The 21,143-nt window shown below is 43.8% G+C and overlaps 1 protein-coding gene across 6 annotated transcripts in view; it reads left to right on the plus strand.

Moving 5' to 3' along the window:
• ARK2N (arkadia (RNF111) N-terminal like PKA signaling regulator 2N) overlaps positions 1-21,143 on the plus strand; it is a 94,026-nt gene that overhangs the window by 1,813 nt on the left and 71,070 nt on the right. For 2 of the 6 annotated variants that reach the window (XM_063795621.1, XM_063795623.1), the window contains exon 2: positions 19,948-20,062. The exons of the other annotated variants lie outside the window; for them this stretch is intronic. The gene's annotated coding sequence lies outside the window, so the exon portion shown is untranslated. The remainder of the gene's footprint in view (positions 1-19,947; positions 20,063-21,143) is intronic. 6 annotated transcript variants of the gene reach the window in all.

Here is a 21,143-nt window from a genome sequence, read left to right on the forward strand (position 1 = left end):
CCTCTTAATTACAAAAACATCTGCCAATTTTGCTTAGGCTTTTATTGTGTAGTATTGGGTACATGCTAACAGAATCACTCCCTTTCTTCTCTTGGGATATTTTAAGGCTGGAAGCTATTAACTTTCTAATGTAGTTTTGCTGATCTTGGCAATCTAGATTCCTCCAGTAATCAGAGCATTGCCTTTTGGTTTAACAAGCATTTTTAGAGGCCTACAATTGATAGTTACTGCCTGATGTCCTGAGGAGTCTCAGGACAAAAAAAAAAAACAACATTTTTTTTTTTTTTGAGATGGAGTCTCGCTCTGTAACCCAGGTTGGATGGAGTTCAGTGGTGCGATCTCGGCTCACTGCAACTTCCGCCTCTGGGGTCCTGGTTCAAGCAATTATCCTGCCTCAGCCTCCCGAGTAGCTGGGATTACGGGCACGCGCCACCACGCCCAGCTAATTTTTGTATTTTTAGTAGAGACGGGGTTTTACCACGTTGGCCAAGCTGGTCTTGACCTCCTGACCTCGTGATCCGCCCGCCTTGGCTTCCCAAAGTGCTGGGATTACAGGCGTGAGCCGTGGCGCCTGGCCTGAATCAGATTTCTTAATGGGAAAAAAAATTTTTTCTGACAACTTTTTGTGAAAAATAGGATGGACTGGATATTGGAGCTGGAAACTTTCTCCATTGTTAGAATAAGTTCACCGTGTAGTTGTTACTTATTCACTTTATATTACTTTAACATGCATTTATGTGAGAGTAACTGTCATAATACTCTTTGTTTTATGGTTATGATTAATTCAAAACCCATATAGTAAAGATAAATTCAGCTTTAGGTTCTAATTTAATGCAGTTCCATTAGAACTGAGGGCTAATGCGTGTCCTTCAAAGGTTTCTTGCTTCTAATATTAATAGTGATATTGGTACTTTCAGTCTCTTTATTGTGTGACTAGTAAATTCTGTGCGCTTCTGTAGTTACTCATTATACAAGAAGTTGTTTTGTTGGGATTCCCAATCTTACAGCTTTTTTTGACACGTGCATGAACAGACTTGATAAATAGGCAATTTCAATATTCTTCTTTCTAAAGTTTGGAATTCATGTACACTAGAGACCCAAACCTTTGGTAAATCATCTTAGATCTTCCTCATTTTCCTGCACATAACTGAGGATATGGAAATAGCATGTATTCATGTTTACTGAATAGACAGTACTTGAGAAAAACCTGTAAAAGGTGAAAAATGTGTGTGTGTGCTTTTTTTTTTTTTTTTTTTAAAGACACTCTTGCTCTGTCACCCAGGCTGGAGTGCAGTGGCATGATCACAGCTCACTGCAGCCTCAACCTCCCGAGCTCAAGCATTCCTCCCACCTCAGCCTCCGAAGTAGCTGAGACCACAGGCTCACGCCACCACACTCAGCTAATTTTTAATTTTTTTTTTTTTTTTGAGACAGAGTTTTGTTCTTGTTGCCCAGGCTGGAGTGCAATCTCCACTCACCGCAACCTCCACCTCCTGGGTTCAAGCGATTCTCTTGCCTCAGCCTACCAATTAGCTGGGATTACAGGCATGTGCCACCACGCCTGGCTAATTTTGTATTTTTAGTAGAGACGGGTTTTCTCCGTGTTGGTCAGGCTGGTCTCGAACTCCTGACCTCAGGCAATCTGCCTGCCTCGGCTCCCAGAGTGCTGGGATTACAGGTGTGAGCCACCACGCCTGGCTAATTTTTAAATTTTTTGTAGAAATGGAGTCTCCCTATGTTGCCCAGACTTGTCTTGAACTCTTGGGCTCAGGCAGTCCTCCTGCCTTGGCCTCCCAAAGTGTTGGGATTAGAGTTGTGAGCAACTGCACCCGGCCTAAATGTTGGATTTTTAATGTGTTCCTTTAAGGAATACTGATTTCATTATCTTCTGTTATTTTAGGAAAGAGTTTGGGACCAAATAAAGTTTCTTGGGTTACTGTAATTCTCTAGGCAAAATGAAGTACATATGATACTATGAATAAAAAGTTGTGAGACTATAAAAGGGGAGAGCTATATAGAAGGGGGATAGAAAATAGAGTGGATAAAATATTTGTAAGGGGCTGGGCACAGTGGCTCACACCTCTAATCCCAGCATTTTGGGAGGCTGAGACGGGAGGATCAGTTGAACTCAGGAGTTTGAGATCAGCCTGGGCAACATAGTGAGAGCCCCTTTCTTTTTCTTCTTTTGTTCGTTTGTTCTTTCTTTTTTTCTTTACTTTTTTTTTTTTTTTTTTTGATGGAGTCTTACTCTGTCGCCCAGGCTGGAGTACAGTGGCGCGGTCTTGGCTCACTGCAACCTCTGCCTTCCGGGTTCAAATGATTCTTCCATGTCAGCCTCCCAAGTAGCTAAGACAGGCGCATGCCACCACGCCTGACTAATTTTTTATTTTTAGTAGAGATGTGGTTTCACCATGTTGGCCAGGTTGGTCTCGAATTCCTGACCTCAAGTGATCACCTGCTTCGGCCTCCCAAAGTGCTGGGATTACAGGTGTGAGCCACCGTGCCCGGCCTTGAGAGCCCATTTCTATAAAAAATTTAAAAACTTAGCTGGGTGGGGTGGTATGCATCTTTAGTCCCTGCTGCTTGTGGGGCTGAGGTGGAAGGATCGCTCAGGAGGTTGAGGCTACAGTGAGCTGTGACTGTGCCGCTGCACTCCAGCCTGGGCAACAAAGTGAGACCTTGTTTCAAAAAATAATAATTCATATGGAGAGTCTTTATTCTCACAACAACAATTTATTGAGTGTTTACTGTGTGCCAGCAGTGCTCTAGTTGCAGGAACTATAGTGGTGAATAAGACCAACAAGGCCACCTGGTGCTTAAGGAGCTTAGACATTTAAACCTGAGGTTCGAGTTGGATTTCCAGGTGAGCATGCCAGGCTAGGGCAGCCTAACCAAAGTCATGATTATCAGTGCACTTGAATGGTTAAGTGGGGCCAGTGCCTTGAGTTTTCAAAAGGAATGGATAGGGCAGATGGAGATAGGGCCAAGTTGCAAAGGTACCTTATTAGTCCGCTAATGGGTTGGGAATTTTCTTCTTTTTGGAGGAAAGAATTCCAGGTAGAATGTGAAGAATGAGATAGGCATTCCTTTTATTTTTATTTATTTATTTTTTTTGAGACAGAGTCTCGCTGCGATGCCCAGGCTGGAGTGCAATGGCACAATCTCCGCTCACTGCAACCTCCACCTCCTGGGTTCAAGTGATTCTCCTGCCTCAGCCTCCTGAGTAGTTGGGATTGCAGGCATGTGCCGTCATGCCCGGCTAATTTTTGTATTTGGTAGAGACAGGGTTTCACCATGTTGGCCAGGCTGGTCTCGAACTCCTGACCTCGGGTGATCCACCACCTCGGCCTCCCAAAGTGTTGGGATTATAGGCGGGAGCCACCATGCCTGGCCCTGACATAACTTTTTAAAGATTTTTCTGGGGCTACGCGCAGTGGCTCATGCCTGTAATCCCAGCATGTTGGGAGGCTGAGGCCGGTGGATTGCTTGAGCCCAGGAGACCAGCCTGGGCAACATGGCAGAACCGTCTCTACAGAAAAATTAAAAGATTATCTGGGTGTGGTGGCACACGCCTGTAGTCCCAGCTACTCAGGAGGCTGAAATGGGAGGAGCAGTTGAGCCCAGGGGTTTGTGGCTGCAGTGAGTGGTGATCATGCCACTGCCTGAGACTCTCAAAAAAAAAAAACAACAAAAATATTTTTCTTTATTATCCTTAAGTTGAGTGAATACAAATTTTTTTTGAGATGGAGTTTTGCCCTTTCACCCAGGCTGAAGTGCAGTGTCAGGATCTCCGCTCACAGCAACCTCTGCCTCCTGGGTTCAAGTGATTCTCCTGCCTCTGCCTCCCGAGTAGCTGGGATTACAGGCGGGTGCCACCACACCCAGCTAATTTTTTATATTTTTGGTAGAGACGAAGTTTCACCCTGTTGGCCAGGCTGGTCTTGAACTCCTGACTTCAAGTGATCGCCCACCTTGGCCTCCCAAAGTGCTAGGATTACAGAGGTGAGCCACTGAGCCCAGCCCAGTGAATATAAATTTTATTGGTTTTATTTATTTTAGTTTGGTTTATTTATTTTGATTTCTTGGTCATCAGATTAAATAAATCTGATAGTTATTTTTCTTTAGTTGTCAATTTCCAGTCTTGGTTTTGAGTTTGACTGTTGTCATGATACTCTTCTGAATCCTTTTAGCCTTTACCTGTACCTCTTTTCCTTACTTTTTCAGAACTCTTATGATTCCACTTAAGCAGTGTTTTTTACTTCTGTGTGGGCAGCTTCTCTCAGCAGAAGTGGGATTGATGTTCAGTCAGTCAGTTTTCACACTCAGCCTACAGGGCCTTGTAAAAGTAAGGAGCAGGAGCAGGAGCAGGGTGAAACTAAAAAGTAATCTTTTTTTTTTTTTTTTTTTGAGACGGAGTTTTGCTCTTGTTGCCCAGGCTGGAGTGCAATGGCACCATCTCCGCTCACCGCAACCTCCGCCTCTCGGGTTCAAGCGATTCTCCTGCCTCAGCCTCCCGAGTAGCTGGGATTACAGTCATGTGCTGCCACGCCTGCCTAATTTTGTATTTTTAGTAGAGAAGGGGTTTCTCCATGTTAGTCAGGCTGGCCTCAAACTCCCGACCTCAGGTAATCTGCCCGCCTCAGCCTCCCAAAGTGCTGGGATTACAGGTGTGAGCCACCGCGCCTGGCCTAAAGTTCTCTTCTATATTCCTGAACTGCTAGGAGAGGAAACTATGTGATCTATGTGTTATACAGATTTATCGGAACATATTTGTAGCAGCTGATAATAGTAAATGTGATTTTAAAATACTTTAAAGTAGCCAATATAACTGAGATTTGATAAGTTGTTTGATTAGTTGTTAGGATTTTTGGCTTTAATTTACAGTGTTTTAAGTTTTGTTTCTGTTCTCTTTCATGTCTGTTCAAAATAAGGGACCTCATTCCTCTTTGCTCAGACTCTGCCACTTAATAGGTAGATGGTGTAAATTCCTAAATTATTAACTTGACTTTAAATAATTTTAAAACCTACCTAAATGAGTATTTTCTAGTTAAGTGACAATTAATCTAAAGTGGAAATCTATCAGCAGGGACTTAATGCATATGTGGTATTTATACCTGGTTAAATTAAAAACCCATTTACTGAGCATTTATGTGCCAGGTGGTAATGGGCACATAAAATAAGCAGTTTGGGGCAGGGCACGGTGGCTCACGCCTGTAATCCCAGCACTTTGGGAGGCCGAGGCGGGTGGATCACCTGAAGTTCGGAGTTTGAGACCAGCCTGACCAACTTGGAGAAACCTTGTCTCTACTAAAAATACAAAATTAGTTGGGCATGGTGGCGCATGCCTGTAATCCCAGCTACCTGGGAGGCTGAGGCAGGAGAATCTCTTGAACCTGGGAGGCAGTTGTGGTGAGCCAAGATTGTGCCATTGCACTCCAGCCTGGGCAACAAGAGGGAAACTCTGTCTCAAAAAAAATAAATAAATAAATAAAATAAAAACAAAACAAGCAAGCAGTCTCTGCCCACAGAACTCAACCTAGTGAACCAGATGATTTCTGAGTTTCCTTCCTGCTCTAAAATGTGGAGAAGAGAAAGTAGATTATAAGGGAAAAAAGTACTGCATAACCAAACAACGGTAGTATGGAACTAGTGTTTTCCCTTATAAATTCATTTTAAATAAGGTATTAGAAAATAGCATTTTTCTTGGTATCTCTAAGCTTGAAAAGGCTGGAAACTTAAATGTCGTTTTTTGGGCTGGGCATGGTAACTCATGCCTGTAATCCCAGCACTTTGGGAAGCCGAGGCAGGTGGATCACAAGATCAGGAGTTCGAAACCAGCCTAGCCAACATGATGAAACCGTGTCTCTACTAAAAATACAAAAATCAGATGGGTGTGGTGGTGCACGCCTGTAATCCCAGCTACTTGGGAGGGTGAGGCAGGAGAATTGCTTGAATCTGGGAGGTGAAAGTTGCAGTGAGCAGAGATCATGCCATTGCACTCCAGCTCTGGGCAACAGAGCAAGACTCCCTCTCGGGAGGTGGGGGGGGGAAATGTCGTTTTTTTGTAATGCCAGTTCATTTGCAAAATACAGTTGCTTGTAATTCAAGTTCATGTATTAAGTTCTGATTGTTGTTCAGAGAGAAACAACATTAAATCTGTTAAAACTTAGAGCAGACATTCCTAAGAATGTATATAAACTAGAATTGTGCCAGGCATGGTGGCTTATGCCTGTAATCCCAGCACTTTGGGAGGCTGAGGTGGGCGGATCATGAGGTCAGGAGATCGAGACCATCCTGGCTAACGTGGTGAAACCCCGTCTCTACTAAAAATACAAAAAATTAGCCAGACGTGGTGGCGGGCACCTGTAGTCCCAGCTACTCGGGAGGTTTGAGGCAGGAGAATGGCATGAACCCGGGAGGAGGAGCTTGCAGTGAGCCAAGATCGCGCCACTGCACTCCAGCCTGGGCGACAGAGCGAGACTCCATCTCAAAAAAAAGAAAAAACTAGAATTGTGCTTGGATAGTCTAGAAATTAAGTTTATTTTGATTGATTGATTGATTGAGATGGGGTCTTACTATGTTGGCCAGGCTGGTCTCCAACTCCTGGGCCCAAGTGATCCTTCCATTTCAGCCTCTCATAGTGCTGGGATTACAGATGTGAGCCACTGTGCCTGGCTGAAATTAAGTTTTTATTAGCATAGTTAGCATTAGAGAAACAAGATACTGACCAAAGTGACCAGTAGAAGTTATTTTTTTACTGAGTTGACTAGTTTAAAAAAATGACCTTTACAATAATGTCTGGAGTCTGCATTTTGTTAGGTGCCTTATAATTAGAGAAAGGTATTGTCGGGGATAGGGAAGTTGGGTGTGGACTAAAATTTAAGGAAAACAGGATTGTTTTTCTTTCTGTATTAAGAACAAAAACTTCATGTGGTTGAAATTTTAAGCAGTATCCTGTCTGCCTTAGTTTTAGCCTAGCATAGAAACATAGCTTGTTCTTTTTTTTTTTTTTTTTTTTTTTTTGAGACGGAGTCTCGCTCTGTCGCCCAGGCTGGAGTGCAGTGGCGCGATCTCGGCTCACTGCAAGCTCCGCCTCCCGGGTTCACGCCATTGTCCTGCCTCAGCCTCCCGAGTAGCTGGGACTACAGGCGCCCGCTACCACGCCCGGCTAATTTTTTGTATTTTTAGTAGAGACGGGGTTTCACCGTGTTAGCCAGGATGGTCTCGATCTCCTGACCTCGAGATCCGCCCGCCTCGGCCTCCCAAAGTGCTGGGATTACAGGCGTGAGCCACCGCGCCCGGCCAGCTTGTTCTTAAATCAACAATTTATTGTCAAGGGTTTCTTACTATTTTTCTCTGCTGAAATCAACTAAGTACTTTGCAGTGAGCCTGAGGATGTGTATAGTGGAGAGAGTTTTGGCAGCTTTTATCTTGGGACCTCAGTTCCTGGCATGTGGTTATCCATCTCTATGTGAGTTGTCTTCTGAAGGAGATAGAAAATGACCAGGGCAGAAATCTTGGAAAAAATTTAGAACCTTTGTTTTAGGGCCAGGCATGGTAGCTCACACCTGTAATCTCAGCACCTTGGGAGGCAGAGTTGGGAGGGTAGCTTGAGCCCAGGAGTTTTAGACCAGCCGGGGCAACAAAGTGAAACCCTGTCTCTATTAAAAAATTATTTTTAAAAATTAAAAGAACCTCTGTTTTAAATTATTCTTGATTTACACTGATGATGCTTTTGAGTACTTTAGAGAGTCATTAGCCACAGTGCTTTTTTTTTTTTTTTGCATTTGATAACTTCTTTGGCTTCTTACTTGATGCTAGTTTATTCACAGCCCTGGTGCAGGTCCAGGTACATGCCAGAAGTAGTAATATCTGCAATATGAAGTGATTTGAGCAGCCATTATCACTCTTGACCTATTTATAGAGTTTATATCAGTGGAGAAAAAGTTGGCTGGCAAGCAAGCAAAGCTGATCTGGTGGTTGCAATCTCACAATTTATATTTAAGTTCCGGGTAGGCCAAATTCAGTGCATTATGGACAGATCCATTCAGCTATATTAATATTAGAGTTCCCTTTCTGTACTCTAACTTTTTAGCACTCCAGTTTCCCAGTCAGCTTCACTGTTGAAGGAAAGAAAACCGAAAAACTTACCACACTAAAAAATAAAAGGAAGGGTTCCTTAATGTAATATGATAGTCAGTGTTCAGATTTCTCTATTATCTCATAAATGTGTCAGATCAAGAGCCAAATAAGGTCTCTGCATTGTTTTGTAATCTGTAGGTTCCCCCTCCATTTCTTTTCCCTAGCAGATTATTAGTTACAAAAGAAGTTTTCCCAGTCTGGATTTAGCAGTTACATTCCTTTGGATTCCTGTGGTGGTAGTGGTAAACGTTTTTCTCTGACCCCTGGGTTTCTAGTTAATTGGTATTAGATTTAGAAGCTTGATCAGATTGTATTATAATATATTCTTTCTCTTGCTTCTTTTGCAGGGGATGAGGGGAATACTTTATAGATGGTACTTGGATCAGTAGGTGCATAATATTTGGTTCCCTGTGATGTTAGTAGCTGTTGGTGATCATTGCCCAGTTCTGTTAATTTGTTACTCATAATTCCTTACTCTGAATGGGGCATCCTCTCTCATCAGTCCTAGTTTGAGTCTTTTATGCTTGTTTATAGCTTCTTGAAACTTTTCTTTCTTTTGAGGATTAAGGGAAGGGATGCGTTGCTGTGGAGAAAAGGGCTCTTTCTACTATATTGTATTTCTGTAAGTGTTTTTTTATTTTAGTTCTAATCTTTGGTTCTTGCATTGTCTGCATTGTCTATGCTGCAGCTTCTTGGTGGGAAAACTGACTCAAAATCCCAGCAAATAATTGAAAGAAGTCCTTCAAAACCAAATTTTTAAAAAAATTTTTTTCTGAGTTAGAGTCTTGCTCTGTCGCCCAGGCTGGAGTGCAGTGGCGTGATCTCAGCTCTCTGCAACCTCCGCCTCCCAGGTTCAAGCGATTCTCCTGCCTCAGCCTCCTGAGTAGCTAGGATTACAGGTGTGTGCCACCATGCCTGGCTAATTTTTGTATTTTATTTTTGAGATGGAGCCTCACAGTGTCACCCGGGCTGGTGTGCAGTGGCACGATCTCAGCTACTTGCAACCTCTGCCTCCTGGGTTCAAGCGATTTTCCTGCCTCAGCCTCCTGAGTAGCTAGGATTACAGGTGCCTGCCACCACGCTTGGCTAATTTTTGGTATTTTTAGTAGAGACGGGGTTTCACTAGGTTGGCCAGGCTGGTCTCAAACTCCTGACCTCGTGATCTGCCTGCCTTGGCCTCCCAAAGTGCTGGGATTACAGGTGTAAGCCACTGCGCCCAGCAGTTTTTGTATTTTTAATAGAGACGAGGTTTCAGCATGTTGGCCAGGCTGGTCTCGAATTCCTGACCTTCTGATCTGCCTGCCTCAGCCTCCCAAAGTGCTGGGATGACAGGCGTGAGCTACTGCGCCCGGCCTCGAAAACCAAAATTTATGGCCAGGTGTTGTGGCTCACACTTGTCATCTCAGCACTTTGGGAGGCCAAGGCGGGCAGATGGCTTAAATACAGGAGTTTGAGACCAGACTGGGTAACATGGTGAAACTCCGTCTCTCCTAAAAATACAAAAATTAGCCTGGCTTGGTGGCATGCGGCTGTAGTCCCAGCTACTCAGGAAGCTGAGGTGGGAGAATCACCTGAGCCTAGGAAGGTAAGGCTGCAATGAGCTGTGATTGTGCCACTACACTCCAGCCTGGGTGATAGAAGTGAGACCCTGTCTCTAACAACAACAACAACAACAACAACAAAGATTTAGGAAGATGAGTATTATGAATGCAATGGAGTCTCTTCGTAGAATTGAATGTGTAAGGAGAGGGGCCTTCATTTGAATTTTAGTAAGATACTGCTTTCTACCTCATTTTGTGGTTATGTAGCCAAAGATACTTAGTTTCATAGTGCCTGATTCTTGCATATTTGCTTATAGATACACAATCACTTTAAATGCAGTATTCTAAATGTAAGGAAACAGCTTTACTAGGCTATTAGCAGTTGAGTCAGTTTTTGTCTTAGGTTTTATGTAGAAAGAAAAGGGAAGTTACTCTGTGAGAAATCATGTTGATTCTATGTAATGGAATGTATTTTCATATACAAATGAATAGTACTTTTAAGCAAACAAGTTGTTTCATTAGTGGTCTTGGTTTAAAAGATTCAGTTGATCAACAAATATCAGATATTGATTATGTGTTAGGAACTGTGAGTGAACTGATACTGAACATGATCCCTGTTTTCATGGGAGATGCAACATAGAGGGCTGAGGGAGTAAGTAAAAACATTTAGGTGCATAATTTGTTTCTTTTCAGTTGTCTTTCTCATAGTGTGCTGTTTATTCTCCTCCCTCATGTATAAAGTTAACTCTTAACTTCTTGGGCTTAAATTTCCTCTGATAGCTCTGTGTGTGCACGTGTGCCACAGTCAGAAAAATCAGGTAATAATTGTTAGGTGTTAATTTTCTTGGATGATTACTAGTATTGTGATTTTCTTCCACCATTGTCATAGCTCTCTACTGTGCTAGCCAACTTGTTTACTGAAATAACTTTTAAGTCTTTTTGTGACAATTGCTAAAGCCAGCAGGAAGTAGGCCCACAATAATGTTTGAAAGCCCTGCTTCATTCTAGTTTTATCTTCATGCATTGCAATTTGTCTCTTGTTTTCCAGTCTGCATATTCCCTATCCTCAATTCTTGTTTAAAAAACCAGGTAAGGCCGGGCGTGGTGGCTCATGCCTGTAATCCCAGTACTTTGTGAGGCCTAGGCGGGCAGATCACTTGAGGTCAGGAGTTTGAGACCAGCCTGGCCAACATGATGAAACCCCGACTCTACTAAAAATACAAAAATTAGCTGGGCTTGCTGGCTTACACTGGTAATCTCAGCTACTCAGGAGGCTGAGGAAGGAGAATCGCTTGAACCCAGGAGGCGGAGGTTTCTGTGAGCTGAGATCGTGCCACTGCACTGCAGCCTGGGCAGCTTGAGTGAGACCCTGTCTCAAAGAATAAAAATAAAAAAACAGGCAAAACTTCAAAAATACCTTAAGTTGGGCATTTTGGACAGGGAGGGCGGCATTTTTTTTAAGTGTTTAGGTATAGAATAGGCAAACTTTCACAAAGAGCTAAGAGTGTTTTTATTTTATTATTTTTATTGATTGATTTAAAAGTTTAGGGAGAGTGGTTTTTAAAGATGCACAGCTGATTATCATGAATTTTTTTTTTTTTTTTTTTGAAGACAAAGTCTTGCTCTGTTGCCAGGCTGGAGTGCAGTGGTGCTATCTCGGCTCACTGCAGCCTCCACCTCCCAGGTTCAAGCGATTCTCCTGCCTCAGCCTCCCGAGTGGTTGGGACTACAGGTGCACGCCACCATGCCCACCTAATTTTTGTATTTTTAGTAGAGATTGGGTTTCACCATGTTGGCCAGGATGGTCTCAATCTCTTGACCTCATGATTCGCCTGCCTTGGTCTCCCAAAGTACTGGGATTACAGGAGTGAGCCACCGCACCCAACTGGTGATTTTTTTTTTTTTTTTTGAGACGGAGTCTCACTCTGTTGCCCAGGCTGGAGTGCAGTGGTGTGATCTCGGCTCACTACAAGCTCCACCTTCCGGGTTCACACCATTCTCCTGCCTTAGCCTCTCGAGTAGCTGAGACTACAGGCGCCCGCCACCACGCCCAGCTAATTTTGTTTTTGTACTTTTAGTAGAGAGGGGGTTTCACTGTGTTAGCCAGGATGGTCTTGAACTCCTGACCTCGTGATCCACCCACCTCGGCCTCCCAAAGTGCTGGGATTACAGGCGTGAGCCCCCGTGCCCGGCCGAATTTTGTTTTTTTAACCTTACTCCCAACTATTAAAGAACTTACTACTACTTTTTTTTTTTTTTTAGATGGAGTTTCACTCTTGTTGCCCAGGCTGGAGTGCAGTGGTATGATCTCGGCTCACTGCAACCTCCGCCTCCCGGATTCAAGTGATTCTGCTGTCTCAGCCTCCCGAGTTGCTGGGATTACAGACATGCGTCATCATGACTGGCAAATTTTGTGTTTTTGTTAGAGACGGGGTTTCTCCATGTTGGTCAGACTGGTCTCGAACTCCAGACCTCAGGCGATCCGCCCGCCTTGGCCTCCCAAAGTGCTGGGATTACAGGCATGAACCACCTTGCCCAGCCCTTACTACTACTTTTTTAAAAAGACGACTGAGACAGGAGAATCGCTTGAACCCGGGAGGTGGAGGTTGCAGTGAGCTGAGATCACGTCATTGCACTCCAGCCTGGGTGACAGAGCGAGACTCTGTCTCATGAAAAAACGAACAAACAAAAAATCAGCAGTAGATGCCAACTATAATGTTTTATATGATAACTGTCTTTTTTTTTTTTGAGACGGAGTCTCGCTCTGTCACCCGGGCTGGAGTGCAGTGGCGCCATCTCGGCTCACTGCAACCTCCGCCTCCCGGGTTCAAGCAAATCTCCTGCCTTAGCCTCCCGAGTAGCTGAGATTACAGGTGCAGGCCGCCACGCCTGGCTAATTTTTGTATTTTGAGTAGACACAGGGTTTCACCATGCTGGTCAGGCTGGTCTCGAACTCCCTACCTCGGGTGATCCGACCGCCTTGGCCTCCCAAAGTGCTGGGATTATAGGCGTGAGCCACCATGCCTGGCCAATAACTGTCTTAAAGGCAGAAATTTTTATTTTCTTGGAGTTAACTATATTCTTGTTTATGGTCTCTTGACTTCGGTTTATTTAAAGTTTCATTCACATGAGAAGTGCCCAGTTTCCTTGATTTTTGGTGCTAGGATAGTACATAATTTTTGAATAATAGATTCAGTAATAAACATAACATGGTTTAATATTTAAACTGTAAGCCAGCTGACAGTTTTTGGGTTTTCAAGCTAAGCCTATTAAAAAATAACTTAAAAAATTTGTTTAGACTAAACTGCTGTGAGGCTAAACTGGAACTCCCTCGCTAAGGAACTCCCTTGCTTAATAACTCCCTCTTCCCTCCTTGTATGGCATAGTTTTTCTTTTATTGATTAACCATTTGGCATACATTGAGCATAATTTTAAGTAAGCACAGTATGGAAGTTTTTTGTAAGCCTAGTATTATTATACCTATTTGAAGGGCACATACTGTTTTTATGATGCCTTGGCAGATAATGTCAGGCAACAGTAACTGAGGTAAAGAGTAACTGTCCACTTGTACAGATTTTGTCCTTTAAAATCTTATATATATATATTTTTGAGACAGAGTTTCGCTCTTGTTGCCCAGGCTGGAGTGCAATGGCGCGATCTTGGCTCACTGCAACCTCTGCCTCCCGGGTTCAAGTGATTCTCCTGTCTCAGCCTCCGGAGCAGCTGGGATTACAGGTGCCTGCCACTACGCCCGGCCAGTTTTTGTTTTTTTAGTAGAGATGGGGTTTCACCATGTTGGCCAGGTTGGTTTCGGTACTCCTGACCTCAGGTGATCCACCTGCATAGGCCTCCCAAAGTGCTGGGATTACAGGCGTGAGCCGCCATATGTGGCGGCCCAGCTTGTTTTTCTTATTTTTAGTAGGGACAGGGTCTCACTATGTTGCCTACGCTGGTCTCGAACTCCTGAGCTCAAGCAATCCTCCTACCTTGACCTCCCAAAGTGCTGGAGATTACAGGTGTGAGCCACCATGCCTGGCAAAAATTTTAAATAGTTAGGGAATTATTAACATAAAAATATAAGATTTTGAAATGTCAACTTATCTTTTAAAAAATCAAAACGTTGGCTGGGCGCAGTGACTCATGCCTGTAGTCTCAGCACTTTGGGAGGCAGTGGCTGGGGGATCACTTGAGCCCAGGAGTTCAAGATCCTGAGTCAGAAAAGATCTTGGTATGTTGAAAGATCTGGAGCCTAATGAGGGCAAATGATGCTGCTGATGAGATTTGAGTGATACATATCTGGGCTTCAAAAAAAAATCAAAGTTGACCGGGTGCGGGGTGGCTCACAATTGTAATCCCAGCACTTTGGGAGGCCGAGGCGGGTGGATCACCTGAGGTCAGGAGTTCGAGACCAGCCTAGACTAAATGGTGAAACCCCATCACTATTAAAAATAAAAAAATTAGCCAGGCGTGGTGGCCGGTGCCTCTAATACCAGCTACTCAGGAAGCTGAGGCGGGAGAATCGCCTCAACCTGGGAGGTGGAGATTGCCGTGAGCCAAGATTATGCCACTGCACTCCAGCCTGGGTGACAGAGCGAGACTGTCTCAAAAAAAAAAAAAAAAAAATCAAAGTTTATTCTAATTGGAAGGAAACACGTATAGGGAAAGTATAGGTCAAGGCAAGGAGCTGTTTTGTTCCCTTTCTTACGTATGAAATGTAGATGTGCTTTTATTTACACAAAAGGTGTATTCTTGTGTATTTGTGGGCAACCGAATTCTAAATAGCAACCTTCAAATACATTAGGAAAACTTACTTTAAAGGAGTCTGTATTAAAACTTTTTTTAAAAAAAAATTATTTAAAGAGATGGGGTCTCATTATGTTACCCAGGCTGGCCTTAAATTTCTTGGGTTCAAGTGATCCTCTGCCTTAGCCTCCTGAATAGTTGGTACTGCAGGCACATGCTATGGTGCCCAGATAAAACCTTATCTTTGGCCAGGTGTGGTGGCTCATGTCTGTAATCCCTGCAGTTTGCAAGTCCAGGGTGGGTAGAGTTTGATACCAGTCTGGGCAACATAGTGAAATCCTTGTTTCTATAAAAAGTTATCTGGGCTTGGTGGCATGTGCCTGTAGTCCCAGCTACTTGGGACACCAAGGTGGGCGGATCGCTTGAGCCTGAGGGTTTGACGGTGCAGTGAGTGATGATCATGCCCCTGCCCTCTAGCCTGGGTGACAGAGTGAGACACTGTCTCAAAAAAGGAAAAAAAAGAAAACCTTATCTTTTAAATGTGTATAACCTAATTTATCTTTTGTAAAGTTACAGACATTCAGAACTTTTATGTTTGGTTGAAGAAGGCTACTTGTGTAGCACGATCTAGTCCTATCCTGAGAGGCAGGTTGGAAATTCAGAAACTCTTCTAAATATATCTATCTAAATATATTTTGGCCACTGACCTACATATTCTTCTCTTAGAAATCAGGATTATACATTTTAGGTTAGCTATGAGCAATAATTAATGAAAATAATTAAAATGTTCTGAAAACCTAAATAGAATTTTTTAGAGATAGTTGTCAACATGGGAAGGCCATTTTTATCTTGTGTAGTGTTTTAAAATTACAGCTTTTCAGGCTGGGCGCGGTGGCTCACGCCTGTAATCCCAGCACTTTGGGAGGCTGAGGCGGGTGGATCACATGAGGTCGGGGATTCAAGACCAGCCTGACCAACATGGAGAAACCCCGTCTCTAGTAAAAATACAAAAATTAGCCGGGCGTGGTGGCGCATGCCTGTAATCCCAGCTACTCGGGAGTCTGAGGCAGGAGAATCACTTAAACCCAGGAGGCAGAGGTTGCGGTGAGCTGAGATCACGCCCCTGCACTCTAGCCTGGGCAACAAGAGCGAAACTTTGTCCCCCGGCCCCCCCCCCCCCAAAAAAAAACAATTACAGCTTTTCAAAAAACCTGCAAATATGCGGTAAAACATTCATCAATTTAAAAAAATCATTAGTGTCTAGAGCATTCTTTGGATGGATTTTTGAAATGAAATTACCTACATCTTTTAAAAAAATTTCTTGAAACCTTTTGAAAACATTGAGATCTCAGCTAATTCATAGTAAGATTATGCTGTATCTGAAGTTTACCAGCAGCCCCAGTGACACCCCTGTAGTGTAGCGTGGAGGCACTAGTTTTAATGCTAAGAAGCAAAGGCCAAGGTAGTACAGATTGCTCCCATATTGCCTTATCCAAGTCTGTATGTAGACCCATTAACTGCACTGGTTTTCTGTATGCTATGACCCTAGCTCCTATGAGAGATGTTTTTGCAGAAGATGGCTGTAATGTGTGTGTATGCATCATCTGTGGTTTTTTTTAAAGCAAAAGTGAGATTTAATAGATTCATTTAACTGTGACAAATCCAGTGTGCAACTGGTCTCTGGCCCAATTGGATCCAGCACTCATTTGATATTATCTCGGCACTGTTTTTTATCTCTTTGGGTACTGGCTCTGTGTACTGCTTTTGGGCTTTATTTTCAGCCAGGCTTTCCTCTCATGAGGGCAGAGTTGACCCCCAGTAGCTCTCAACTAACTCATTTCCTCAGTATTGAGAAAAAAATTAATAGACTTTATTTTTTAGATGAGTTTTAGGTTTGCAGAAAAATTTAACAGAAAGTACAGAGGGTCCTCAACCCATTTTGCCCTATTAACATATTGCATTAGTCTGGCATATTTGTTACAACTGACAAGCCAATATTGATACATTATTATTTATCGTTTATTTAATTTTTTTTTTTTTTTTGGTGGAGATGGAGTCTCTACAAAACTTCATCTTGTGTTGCCCAGGCTGATCTCAAGCAACCCTCATGCCTCAGCCTCCCAAGGTGCTGGGATTACAGGCATGAGCCACCACGCCTGGCCTGATACATTATTAAAGTTCGTAGTTTACATTAGGGTTCACTCTTTTTGTATTGATTAATACGGAGAGTCTATGTTGAATAAAACCAAATAACAGTTCTGTGGGTTTGGACAAATGCCTAATGCCAAGTAAAATATCTCCCACCAGAAAGGCACAGTTATTACAATTGTTGAACCTCCATTAACTTGTCCTTCTCACCCAAAGTTCATAGGTTATATATTAGAGTTCACTGTTGGTGTTGTACATTGTAGGGGTATGGGCAAATTTGCAATGACATGTATCTACCATTACAGCGTCATACAGAGTAGTTTGGCCTAAAAATCCTCTGTGCTCGGCCTCTTCATTCTTCCCTTCCCCCACCTTCTGGCAACCATTGATCTGTTGTCTCTATAGTTTTGCCTTTTCCAGAATGTCATACAATTGGAATGATACAATATGTAGTTTTTTCAGATTGGTTTCTTCACTTTGTGATAGTATTCAAGTTTCTTTTGTGGCTTGGTAGCTCACTTCTTATGGATGAATAATATTCCATCGTCTGGATGACCACAGTTTATCCATTCACCTACTGAAGGATAGTAGGTCGCTTCCAATTTTTGATAGTATGTTTGCTTCCAGTTGGTTGCTTCCAATTTTTGGTAGTGTGTTTTTCAGCATTTTTGACTGAAAATCATAATGTTAAAAGAGCATAATTATAACAGAAGCATCCTTTCTCTTGACTTTACCAATTTATTGATACAGCTCATTATTATAGGATGTAGTGGTAGGTAGGATTTGCTGTAGAGCAGAGAGTGGTTAAGAATGTGGACTCTGGCTGGGTGAGGTGGCTCACGCCTGTAATCCCAGCAATATGGGAGGCTGAGATGGGCAGATCACAAGGTCAGGAGTTCGAGACCAGCCTGGCCAATATGGTGAAACCCCGTCTTTACTAAAAATACAAAAAAAAAAATTATCTGGGCGTGGTGGTGCATGCCTGTAATCCCAGCTACTCAGGAGGCTGAGGCAGAAGAATTGCTTGAACCCGGGAGGTGGAGGTTGCAATGAGCTGAGATCATGCCACTGCATTCCAGCCTGGCGACAGAGCAAGACTCCATCTCAATTTTTTTTTTTTTTTGAGACAGAGTCTTGCTCTGTCGCCCAGGCCGGAGTGACGTGATCTCACCTCACTACATTCTCTGCCTCCCAGGTTCAAGCGATTCTCCTGCCTCAGTCTCCCAAGTAGAGTAGCTAGGACTACAGGCCTGCCACCATGCCTGGCTAATTTTTGTATTTTTAGTTGAGATGGGGTTTCATCATGTTGGCCAGGCTGGTCTTGAACTCCTGACCTCAAATAATCCTCCCACTTTGGCCTCCCAAAGTCTTGGGATTACAGCAGACGTGAGCCACTACGCCCAGTTGAGACTCTGTCTCAAAAAAAAAAAAAAGAATGTGGACTCTGGGGCCAGGTGCAGTGGCTCACGCCTGTAATCCCAGGACTTTGGGAGGCTGAGGTGGGCAGATTACCTTAGGTCAGAAGTTCGAGACCAGTCTGGCCAAATAGTGAAACTGGGCATGGTGGCACATTCCTATAGTCCCAGCTACTTGGGAGGCTGAGGCAGGAGAATTGCTTGAACCTGGGCAGTGGAGGTTGCAAGTGAGCTGAGATTGCACCACTGCACTACAGCCTGGGCAACAGAGTGAGACTCCGTCTCAAAACAAATAAACACACAAAAACAAACAAAGAATGTAAGAATGTGGACTCTGGAATGACTTTATTTAAAATCCTGACTCTACAGTACTACCTACAGCATTGGCAGTATTGGTTCTGTGAGTTCATGCGGATTCCCCACCCCCGCTTTTTTTTTAGAGGCGGAGTTTCGCCCTTGTCACCCAGGCTGGAGTGCGATGGCATGATCTCGGCTCACGGCAGCCTCCACCTCCAGGGTTCAAGTGATTCACCTGCCTCAGCCTCCCGGGTAGCTGGGATTACAGGCATGTGTCAGCATGCTCAGCTAATTTTGTATTTTTTAGTAGAGATGGGGTTTCACCACGTTGGTCAGGCTGGTCTTGAACTTCTGACCTCAAGTGATCCACCCACCTCAGCCTCCCAAAGTGCTGGCATTACAGGTGTGAGCCACTGCGCCCAGCCGGGTTTTTTTTTTTTTTTTTTTTAATGACAGAGTCTTGCTCTGTCACCCAGGCTGCAGTGCAGTGGTGCAGTCTCAGCTCATTGCAACCTGCACTTCCTGGGTTCAAGCTATTCTTGTGTCTCAGTCTCCCGAGTAGCTGGGATTACAAGTGCATGCCAACACGCCTGGCTGATTTTTGTATTTTTTGTAGAGATGGGGTTTCGCCATGTTGGCCAGACTGGTCTTGAACTCCTGGCCTCAAGTGATCTGCCCACCTTGGCCTCCCAAAGTGCTGGGATTACATGCGTGAGCCACTGTTCGGGTCCCCTAACCTTATATTGTAGTGGATATTTACACACCTTTAAATTAACTCAAATGAAACTTTGAAATCTCTTCTTGGGTTTTAAGTTCAGTGCCCCTAACTTTTCTTGTTTGTTTCTTTCTTTTTTAAGAGACAGTGTTGCTCAGTTGCCCAGGCCAGAGTGCAAAGGCTCACTGCCACATCCAACTCCTGGGCTCAAGCAATCCTTCTACATGCCTGGCTAATTTTTAATTTTTTTGTATAGATGGGGTCTGGCTATGTTTCCCAGGCTGGTCTCAAACTCCTTGACTTAAGCAGTTCTCCTGCGTTGGCCTCCCAAGGCTCTGGGATTACAGGTGTCCACCACCATGCCTGGCCCTCTGGTTTCTTTTGATTTTTCCCATGTCTTTCCTGTTATGGAGGGGAGGTTTAAGATTGTTTAATAGGTCAGGTGTGGGGGCTCACGCCTGTAATCCCAGCACCTTGGGAGGCCGAGGCGGACGGATCACGAGTTCAGGAGTTCAAGACCAGCCTGGCCAACATGGTGGAACCCCATCTCTACTAAAAGGAGCTATTACAGAATCTTTTTTTTTGTTTTTTTTTTTTTTGGTTTTTTTTGAGACGGAGTCTCGCTGTGTCATGCAGGCTGGAGTGCAATGGCATGGTCTCGACTCACTGCAGCCTCCACCTCCTGGGTTCAAGTGATTTCTCCTGCCTCAGCCTCCTGAGTAGCTGGGACTACAGGTGTGTGCCACCATGCCTGGCTAAATTTTTTTTATTTTTAGTAGAGACGGGGTTCCACCATGTTGACCAGGCTGGTCGTGTACTCCTGACCTCGTGATCCACCAGCCTTGGCCTCCCAAAGTGCTGGGATTACAGGTGTGAGCCACCGCGACCGGATTCTTGTTTTTATTTAAATTTAAATTTAATTAAATTTTTTTTTTTTTTGAGATAGAGTCTCATTCTGTGGTCCAGGCTGGAGTACAGTGGTGTGATCTTGACTTACTGCAACCTCCGCCTCCCGTGTTCAAGCGATTCTGCCTCAGCCACCAGAGTACCTGGGACTACAGGTGTGTGCTACCACGCCTGGCTAATTTTTTGTAGTTTTAGTAGTGACGGGGTTTCGCCATGTTGACTAGGCTGGTCTCGAACTCCTGGCCTCAAGTGATTCAGCTGCCTTGGCCTCCCAAAGTACTGTATTTACAGGCATGAGCCACCATGCCTGGCCTCAAATATATTTTCAAAGACTTTAAAATATACACAAAGATGTGTAATAATGATTCCCTGTGTACCTATTTATTACACAGTTTCAATAATTATCCACATTTTGCCATTTGTTTTTGGTTATGCTTTCTGCTTTCATTAATTTTTTCCTAAAGTCTTTTATTTAACCTTTTTTTTTTTTTTTTTGAGATAGAACCTCACTCAGTTGCCCAGGCTGGAGTGCAGTGTTTCGATCATAGCTTACTACAGCCTGGAATTTCTGGGAGCAAGCAATCCTGCCTCAGTCTCCCAGGTAGCAAGGACCACAGATGTGCACTGTCATTCCCATTGTAGAGATGGGGCCTCATGATGTTACCCAGGCTGGTCTCAGACTCCTGGGCTTGAGCAATCCTCCTGCCTTGGCCTCCCAAAATGCTGGAATTACAGCTTGAGCCACCACGCCTGGCATCCCACATAAACTTTTTTTTTTTTTTTTTTTTGAGGGAGAGTCTTGCTCTGTCACCCAGGCTGGAGTGCAGTGGCACGATCTGGACTCACTGCAGCCTCCGCCTCCTGAGTTCAAGCAGTCCTCCTCCTTAGCCTCCAAAGTAGCTGGGATTACAAGTGTGTGCCACCACACCTGGCTGATTTTTGTATTTTTAGTAGAGACAGGGCTTCGCCATGTTGGCCAAGCTGGTCTCGAACTCCTGACCTCAAGTGATCTACCCGCTTCAGCCTCTTAAAGTGCTAGTATTACAGGCATGAGCCACTGTGCCTGGTCCAGATAAACTTTTGAAGAAACCCAACCATTAAACCATTGTCATCTGCAACAATTAACAATAATAATATAAAATAATTTACTGTCTAGTCTGTGTTTACTTTTTCTTTTTCTTTTTTTTTTTTTTGAGACAGAGTTTCACTTTTGCTGCCCAGGCTGGAGTGCAATGG

This window comes from Pan troglodytes, chromosome 17 (genome assembly GCF_028858775.2).
Source record: "Pan troglodytes isolate AG18354 chromosome 17, NHGRI_mPanTro3-v2.0_pri, whole genome shotgun sequence".
NCBI lineage: Eukaryota > Metazoa > Chordata > Mammalia > Primates > Hominidae > Pan > Pan troglodytes.